We start from the raw sequence: 9,524 nt of genomic DNA on the forward strand, positions 1-9,524 counted from the left end.
AGAAGGCAGAAGGAAGAAGAAATATATACTTCCAACCCATATCAACCCATGACAGTTGATATTTTGTTTTATTTGATTTTGATCTTTTATTCTCTAGATACTAGAATTGCATTTATTTTTTGCCTGGAAGAGGGCCTAGGATGAGGGAATCAGATTTATTCCAAGGAAATCCAGTAGATTTCTTCGCGTTTTTTTTTTTGTTTGTTTGTTTTTTTGTTCTTGCGGTACGCGAGCCTCTCCCGTTGCGGAGCACAGGCTCCCGACGCGCAGGCTCAGCAGCCATGGCTCACGGGCCCAGCCGCTCCGCAGCATGTGGGATCTTCCCGGACCGGGGCACGAACCCGTGTCCCCTGCATCGGCAGGCGGACTCTCAACCACTGCGCCACCAGGGAAGCCCTTATCCAGTAGATTTCTATGAGCTCTGCCTTTGAACCCATCTGTGGGATTCCCATCCACCTGTCTATTTACCTGCCTGTCCACCCACTCATCCTCCCATCCGTCCATCTTATCTCTTTATCCACACATTTGTTCCATCACACATGCAACTTCTAGTGTGGATCACTCGCACTGTTCAGGATTCTAGAGGTACAGTGTGAAATAAAACAAAAACAGTTACCTTGGAACTTGTGACATAGGTGTGCTTTTAGAACTGATAGTCATTGATCTGTTTTGGCGGAATATATAGTTGAATTTCTTGTTAGGAAAATATACTTGGCATCTTTGAAATCCACCAGTGGACTGTTTTTGTACCTACAGGATTCTACTTCAGGAAAAAAGAAACTGTCTCCTGATGCAGCTGGAAGAAGCCACCTGCCTAATGTCCTATCTCCAGTCCGAGTTACAAAGGTAGGTAACATGATTATCATGTTATAACATAGTGGCCGTGAACTTCACGATTCATTTAGCCTGGCTTTCTCTCCCAGAACTTAGAACCTGCTGTGGTTGTAAGTACAGGACAGGAAAGTGAAGACAGGATATTTTTAAGATGAGCTGCTTATATGTGACCCAAGGAATATGAGGAGAACCAAGTGTGACTTCAGAATAATGAATCTTAAGTCAGATTTATCGAAGGATTTTGTAACTCACAGCATCAGGAGTGTATATGTCCATCTACATAGATGCACACGTACACTTTTAATTATTTCTCTTTAAGATACTCATTTTAATTAGGCATGAATGTCTTTAAAATCCGAGTTGGATGCTCAGTAAGAGCTCCAGTTCTCAAGCACTTACCGTATCGTGAAGTGTAGTGTTAAGGGCTTTCTGTGTATTATTTTCTCAGTTCTCCCCCTCACAGCGCCTTGAGGCAGGAACCGCTCTCATCCCAGCGCCGGGTGAGAAGGTGGGAGGCTCGGAAAGGGCAAAGCCCTTGACCAAATCAGCTGCATACAGCTAGTCTTGAGTGTGAGCTGGAACTTGAGCTCGAGCAAGAGCCCTTGACGTTAACTACTGCTCTCGACTGACATTCAAAGAAACAAAGGAAATATTTACGAAGGGGCGGGGGCGGGGGTGGGGGTGGGTGTCTTAAAACGCTCAGAGGTGTTGAAGAGGCGCCGGGGTGAACGGGCCCGAGGCAGAGGTTTGCTCCTCGTGGAGCTCGGCTCGCGGTGGGGACGGGCGGGCTCCAGGCTGCTCTTGTCGTTTCAGCCTGTCCGCCAGCACCCTGACCGTCTCCTCGGGGAGCAGCCGCGGCTCCCTGGCCTCCAGCCGGGGCTCCCCGAGCTCCGTCAGCTTCACCGACATCTACGGCCTCCCGCAGTACGCGAGAAGCCCGACGCCGAGGGCGGCCCGCTCCTGCGCTTCGACCTCGTCCCCTTCGACTCCCTGGGCCGGGACGTCCCCTTGGCGGACGCCCCGGGCCCCGCAGACCTCCACAAACAGAGGCGCTCCCTGGACACGCCACAGTCCCTGGCGTCCCTGTCCTCGCGCTCCTCGCTGTCCTCGCTGTACCCACCCAGCTCGCCCTTGGACACGCCCTTCCTCCCGGCCTCGCGAGACTCGCCCCTGGCCCAGCTCGGGGACGCCTTCGAGGTGGCGGGCCTGGGCCCCCCTGGACAGGCTGTGTGCTCAGGCCTCCGCCGTGGGGGACGAGGACCCGCCGGGCGCGGCGTCCCTGCCGCCGCATGGGTGCCCCAGGGACGGGGAAGGACCTCGCGAGCGAGGACCCCAAGCCGCTGCCGCTCCCATGGCTGCAAGTACGTACTGATGGGTCCGGTGGGTGCCCCGGGGCCGGGGAGGAAAGGTCTCGAGTTCAGCTGGCTCTGCTGTGGCCTAGTGAGCCCTCAGCTTAGGACCCTCCAGGGCAAGAGGAGGCCCGCCCGCACGCACGCACGCTCGCCCGCCCGCTCCCTTGCTCGTTCCGCGTGCTTTTGCCCTGGGTCCTTGAAATGTCATGGAAAGTAGTCTTTCCCAGCCATTTGGCTTGTTTTCAGAATATACTTAATTGTCGAAAATGAGACAGTTCCTCCGCATTCGGAGGCTGCTAAAGAAGTACTCGGGCCTTAACGAACTCTCCAGGGCGTGTGCCCACATGCAACGTTCTGTGTGTTCCCGCCTCAGACCAGCACTGGCACTGCTGTCTGGCTGTGGCCCGGCAGAAATCTCTACTAACGTTGGCCCTGTGACTTCATCTCTTCATCCTTTGTTCCTGGAATTTTCAAAGACTTAATTCTGTCAAACAGGAAATGACAGTATTTTGGATGATTTCAGAAGTTGTCGCAGTAAGCATTAGTCATTTCTACCAAATTACTTTCTCTGGTGCTCTTCAAATCCTTGCCTACTCAACTCTTACTGCATATCCTTGGGCACACCCTTAGACCTGGTTGACTCTCGGCTTCATTGCTCTTCAACAAATACACCATTTTGTTACCCATGGGTTATAGACACAGTCCTAGTTTCTCTCAGCATTTACATATCTATTGACCAGCTATGTTCTGAATCAGTCCCTTGGCTAATTGGCACCTCCATTGTTTTCCTATCTTTTTTGTTTGCAAATGCTGCTCATACATTATTTCAACATCCCAATATAAATTATTTCCATAGTTCATATGCATATGTAAGCTGTATTTACTTTGTTCTTTTTTATACACATATTCTCTTGTTCATCTTCACTTATTGTCTAACTTTACTCTTTCCTTTTCCCTTTGCAAACTTTCCTTAAAACGTTTCCATTTTCACTTATTGTCTAGCCTTTACTCTTCTTTTCCCTGTGCAAACTTTTCTTTTCCCTATGCAAACAGTCCGAAATATAGAAGTATCAGTCCAGTTATACACAAAGTCAGCAAAAGATTTAAGGACCCCTTTCGGTCCACGGGAGAGACTGGGTGGGAAGGAGAAGAGCTGACTTAATTTCTTTATTTTTCATCCACCACTTGGTGGTGGATGTTATAGCGCTTCAAGCTTCTTAGACTGGGAGGTCTTTGCTATCGGTACGGTCAGATACTGCCACCTGGTGGTGCGTTCACATATGAGTAGAATTGGGCCCTTACAAACTAGAGGTACTTGACTCAGTGAATGGGTCCTGATAGGTGCTTGCGCAGGGCTGGGTGAGCAGCTTCAGGCATGGACGCAGGGTGACTCCTTGCCTCCCTTGATGCTTGTGGGAATGCCTGAGCCTAGAGTCATCGCAGCTTCATAAAATTGGCAAGGATCGCAGTACTCATTACAATAACCCCACCCCTCATTTATGACGCCCGAGGTCATGTAGTTCCCTCCACTCTCCAGTCTAAGAACAGTACAGTCTAAGTTTGACTCAAGCAAGCTTTAGTGAGAAAAATTTTAGTAACATAAAATTCAGAGTTGCCCATTGTGTTTTAAATCAGTCTGAGGGGACAGAGGTGGGGCAGGGGAGTGGGGAAATAAACTGTCATCTTTAACCGTTTTTACATGTTTACTACAGTTTTATCGTCCCCACACTTTAAAAGTCAAATGTGGCACGATTCTGAAATCTGTTTCTGTTTTCATTTCGCACTGGTGTTTGCTAATATAAGTCCATAAATATTTTGACTTTGTTCATCTGTTTATTGATGTTTTTATTACATTCATACCCTGTTTAACATTGTTGGCTTAAATTCTACAGTTTTTTCACTTTGTGCTTTTTTTTTTTTTTTTTTTTTTTTAAATCTCTTTTCTCATGTGGCTCGACAGAAACGTTCACTGTAAGTGACCTTGGACTTACACTTCGCCTTGCTGGTCAGGCTGTGCCACATGCTTGTGCAGTGAATCAATGTATTTAGGATGGTCGGGGTGTGGTCAGGAAGGGCATAGCTCATGGCTGTGCTTTAATGTAGTTCAACAGTTGCTCTTATTATTGTTGTCGTTTGAATGGTATTCATCCTGGCTCTGAAAGTTGTGTAAGAACTTTTCTAAGAGCTTGACGTATTTTTTCCTTCTTGCGTTTTTTTCCCCAGACTTTAGCGCTTTCATTATTTTAATAGGCCAGCTGGCAGCTTTGCCCACGATGTGATTTTCCTTATACTTTCCTCCCTTTTGTCAAGCAGCATTGCTGTCCTTAGGTCTCAGTGTCTGTTTGTCTATGTTTCATGATGGAAAGATCAGAGATTTATAACATGAATGTGTGGAAGCTTGTTTATTCCTTACCTCACTGGCGTTGCTCCCCACTTTCCGTCTCGTTGCCTAGAAGCCCAAGTGCAGACGGTTGCGGTGTGTACTGTGGGGTGTGCCGTGTGCTTTCTTCCTCACCCAGGGCAAACGCTGAACGTACCTCCTTCTGTCAACTCCTGCATCCAGTTGCTCCGTGAATGTGCTAAGCCCAGGATCACTGAGGATTGATTCCCCCATTTCCTTTCTCTCTTCATCCACTTTCACTGCAATGAGAGAGAAATTTTGTCAGTTACACCATTGGGCTGCCTGGAAGTTAACTGGATCATTGTGCAGTGTTACTTCCTTAAAGGCATGTAAGGCCGAGTGTCAGGGCTGGGAATGGAAGTAGTGAGCCGATGTGTTTGCTGGCGTTCCATGCAGCAAACTGAGCGGTTCTATCTGCAGTTTAGAGCTGGAGGCTCTGGGTCCTTCCGTGGGGCCGGGGTGACGAGCAGAGCTGGACTTGGGAGTCGTCATCTACGATCTGAGAGTCGGTGCCTCCGGCCACCCTAGGAAGAAGCCAGCTTCTGCCGCTGACTGAGCCGGAGCCAGTGGCCCCCACGCTGGGCGCTGCAGACCTTTGAAAGGTCGGCTTTTGTCTGCAGTTAACATTGTGAGACCAAAGGCCACAGCCCTGTCTCTTTTTTGTTGTTGTTGTTGTTGTTACGCGGGCCTCTCACTGTTGTGGCCTCTCCCCTTGCGGAGCACAGGCTCTGGATGCACAGGCTCAGCGGCCATGGCTCACGGGCCCAGCCGCTCCGCGGCATGTGGGATCTTCCTGTTTTGGTTTCTAGCTACAGTGTCTAGAAAGGCAGTAACCAGCAGTGTTCAGACGAACAAGGCAGGATGTTCATATCCCAGCAGCTTTCTTTTGCTCACTCTTGTCATCCTAGCGTTTCTCGGCACTCGTGACATTCAGGCTGGGTCATTCTTGGTTGGGGGCCGTCCTGTGCCCCCTGGGGTGTTGAGCAGCAGCCCTGGCCTCCACCCACTACATGCAGTAGCCCCCCTCCACTCAGTGTGACAGTAAGGAAAGCCTCTAGACTTTGCACAGGTCCCCTGGGGTGGGGTGAGGACCGCTGCAGTAGTTCAAGCAGGATTTCTGCACTGTGGGGCGTTTGCAGTCTGTGAACGTGCATTTTCTTTTCTAGGCACGACAGTGCCAGCGAGTGTCTCCTCGTGAACGTGCTCCAACTGAAGAACTTTGCCGGGCTGGTGGTGAAGGAAGACTGCAAAATGTAAGGTCCCGTGCCGGTGGGGGCCGTGTCCTCCCCCCGGGCCCTCCTCCACACGGCACCACTGGCCGACCTGCTGCACGTGGCAGTTTGGGGAGGGAAAAGACTGTCGTGGAACCTGAATTTAGAATAAAACGCCAGGGAATGTCTGTCTGAAATCTAAAGGATTGTAAGTTTTAAGAAGAGGCTGGTTTATTATTTGAGGCAGGTGGAGTTACTGGAGCCAGGCTGGTTATGTGCCGTGGCCATGCTCACAAAGTGCCGGGTGCCCATCATCGGCAGCGTTGGGGCTGAAAATGTCCATCCTGGTCACAAGGCTGGTGGCGACACAGCCACACTCAGCTCTTGCGATCTGATGAGTTGCCTGAAGAGGCCTCAGGCTGGGCTCAGGCATCCTTGTCCGAGCAGGGAGAAGGAAATCTGTATTGTCCCCAGTGGGGAAATGGGTGCCCGATGGGGATGTGAGGTCCCACTCACCCTGGCGGGTGAACCCACCTGTGATGGGTGTTCAGGCCCGACGGTGCCCTCCCTTTCCGTGAGTCGTCTTTGTAAACTGGTCTCCCGAAGGCCTTGGAAGCAGCCTGGTTTTCAGCGGCTGAGGGTTCGCCCTGATGCTGTACTTCACTCCACCGATGCTGGAGCTTCTCCTGGGTGCTGGCTTCCACGCTGGGGGTGGATAGGGCCGGGAGCCCAGCACGGCGGGTGCCTGGGTGGGCAAGCGCTCTGAGAGGCAAGGCGGGCAGAGCTTGGAGAGGGAGCCAAGGGGCTGTGCAGAGATCAGTGCAGATGTTTTGCCACAAAGATGGTGAAAGCAGAAAGTCTGTTTGACTCCCCCTGAAGTTATAATTGCTGATTTTTATGTTTTCTTTTTGCTAATTCTTTTCTTTTCTTTTCCTTTTTTTTTTTTCTCTCCAAAGGTAGGTCAGTTCTTTGGACTTTCTTTTGGTTGAGAAAAGGACTTTTTCCAAAGGACTTTGCAGTTTTACCTATTCACATCCAAAGGGTAACATACAGGGGTGTTCGTGTATGTGGTCCATGCTTTTTTCTCCCTATATCGATTCCAGACACGTCTGCATCTGTTTGCCTCCACTTGACCCTGACACACCAAACACGTTCTGCTCTAAGGCTCTGGAATTGAAAGCCCCCTTGGCGTTTAATGAAGTTTTCAGAATCCCTGTGCATTCAGACATGGTGATGTTGAAGTCCCTTCAGTTATACATGTGCTCAGTGAATCCTCAGTTGCAGGGAGAACTGTTGGTATGGTACCCTCCTCACCCTCTCCTTCCTACCTTCTACACCTCTCTCCCCCTCTTTTTGTCAGTCTCTGACATCAGTCTTTCTGTCCTGTCTTCTCCCTCAATCCTGCTTTTCTTCCTGTCTCTCTTCCTCAGTTTCTGTCTGTTTTTCTGTTTGGTTACAGTTTGTTTCAGAGTAACATACAGATTAAAATCATCAGGGGAGGAAACATATAGGCCAGAGTCTGGGTGAGATCCAATCCTGAAGTGTCCATTTCCTTCACTGTGAGTTACCTTTTGTTCTCTGTCCTTCTTCCCTTCCTAGCAGTTTCTATTAGAGCTGAATAAGCAACATGAGAGCCATCCTCCCTAGGATCCTCCAACACCACTTTAACACTACTTTCATTTTACCTTAGTCCTGTTAGTAAGAATGAAATACTTTCCGTTCTTTCTGCTTAAGATTAAAGGGTAACCTTGATGCCCATTGGTTGTTAAGGTGCAGTCATTCAGGGCCTGTTATGCCTTTTTTTTTTTTTTTTTTTTTTTTTTTGCGGTATGCGGGCCTCTCACTGTTGTGGCCTCCCCCGTTGCGGAGCACAGGCTCCAGACGCGCAGGCTCCGGACGCGCAGGCTCAGCGGCCATGGCTCACGGGCCCAGCCGCTCCGCGGCATATGGGATCCTCCCAGACCGGGGCACGAACCCGTATCCCCTGCATCGGCAGGCGGACTCTCAACCACTTGCGCCACCAGGGAGGCCCTTTTTTTTTTTTTAAACACTGCACAGGGCATTGGTCAGATTAACTTGGCTGATTACGATGGTTCGAGCGAGATGCAGCTGCGCTGGTACTCGGTGCAGGTGTTCACCGGCCCCGAGCCCCCCCGGCGGGACGATGAGTGGCTGGGACACAGCGACTCCCGGGACCCTGTGCCCGCCACCTCTCGGAAGTCAGTAGGTGGCCTGGCTTTAAGAGGGGCTTTTCCTGGGGACATTGTTTCTAAGAAACGCGTGTAGACTTAGTCTTAAATAGAACACAGTGGTGACGAAGAAACAGGGTTTCAAGGGAAGTAATAAAAACGGACTATAGTGATGTATGTGGCCATTCATGGTAATATTCTTTAATGCAACTTGTTCATGATGATGAGTGATGCGTTGGTTGCTTAAAATTTGAGTCCTCAGAGCCACATGGAAAGGCCAAGTTACTGTCTTGCTGCCAGCCCGGGGGGTGAGCTGCTTCCCGCTGGAGAGCAGCCGGGGACGGCCACCAGCCTGGCAGCAGGGATGCTCCCCACGGGCCGTGCAGGCGCCCGCTTTCCGCTTCTTAGCAGCGTCTCTTTGGTCCTGTAGGACGCGGTGACGGTGCTGTTGGCGAGAACCACGGCCCAGCTGCAGGCGGTGGAGAGAGAGCTGGCTGAGGAGCGGGTGAAGCTGGAGTACACGGAGGAGGAGGTCGTGGAGATGGAGCGCAGGGCGGAGCAGGCCGAGGCTGTGTCCGAGAGGTGAGCGCGGCCAGCAGCCCCTCGGGCGAGAGGCCGCCGGGGTGTTGGTCAGACGCCACGCTGCGTGGAATGTGTGCGGCGGCTCTTTGGTACCTTTGCCCAGAAGTCGGGATCCTCACGGGGGATCGTATGCCAGTCTGCACGAGGGCAGTACACTGACCCCAGCTCTACGCGTAGGCTTTTCACCTTTCCTTCTGTTCCCCGAATTTCTCTTAAAGGGGGGGACTGTTGAGGGACTCCCTCAGCCCAGATTGAATACAATAGGGCCCTTTAAGTTTTGTTTTTTTCTTTATTAACTGCTTTATTGGGATATAATCTCCCTACCATACAGTTCACCCATTAAGTGGACAACTAAACGGGGTGGATTTTTACTCCTTCGTGTGCCATCTTCAGGGCCGCGTGTGGCTCAGGGTATTTTGTGGTCCCTAACGTTTGGACGCTTGTCAGTTTTCTCCGTTTCTGACATTAAGAGCAGTGAAGCATCCATTTGGCCCTTCTGTTCACCAGACCCTAGTTGTGCCCATTACCGTATCTCTAGTGAGGAGATCTTTGTTCCGAAACTATTTAGCACATAACAAATGCGGACATGCAGTCCCTCCCTTGGCATTTTCTAAAGTGGATTAAAGTGCATTACATCAGGAATAATTATTTTGGATTAGGCTGCCAATAATTGTGATTGTTCTACTTTATAACACTTTTATTTACAGTCATTGACCCAAATCAGAGTAAGCAGCCATGGGATACAGTTTTGGTATTTCCCCCTCCCCCAATGTTTAAATTATGCCCTAATCACTTTTGTTAATACTTCACATTTCCATTCTTTGTGTGTATACATGTGGGATGTGCACCCAGCTTCTTTTTCCTTCTGAATCATTTGAAAACTAATCCAAGATCATGACACATTCCTCCTAAACAATTCAGTAGAAATCTAAGAACAAGCACATTTTCTTACTTA

At 50.1% G+C, this 9,524-nt stretch overlaps 1 pseudogene; it reads left to right on the top strand.

Moving 5' to 3' along the window:
- The first annotated feature begins 760 nt into the window (after window positions 1-760).
- Window positions 761-8,573, top strand: LOC132482979 (protein WWC3-like; annotated as a pseudogene).
- Window positions 8,574-9,524: the final 951 nt, after the last annotated feature.

Source organism: Mesoplodon densirostris (assembly GCF_025265405.1).
Source record: "Mesoplodon densirostris isolate mMesDen1 chromosome Y unlocalized genomic scaffold, mMesDen1 primary haplotype SUPER_Y_unloc_1, whole genome shotgun sequence".
NCBI lineage: Eukaryota > Metazoa > Chordata > Mammalia > Artiodactyla > Ziphiidae > Mesoplodon > Mesoplodon densirostris.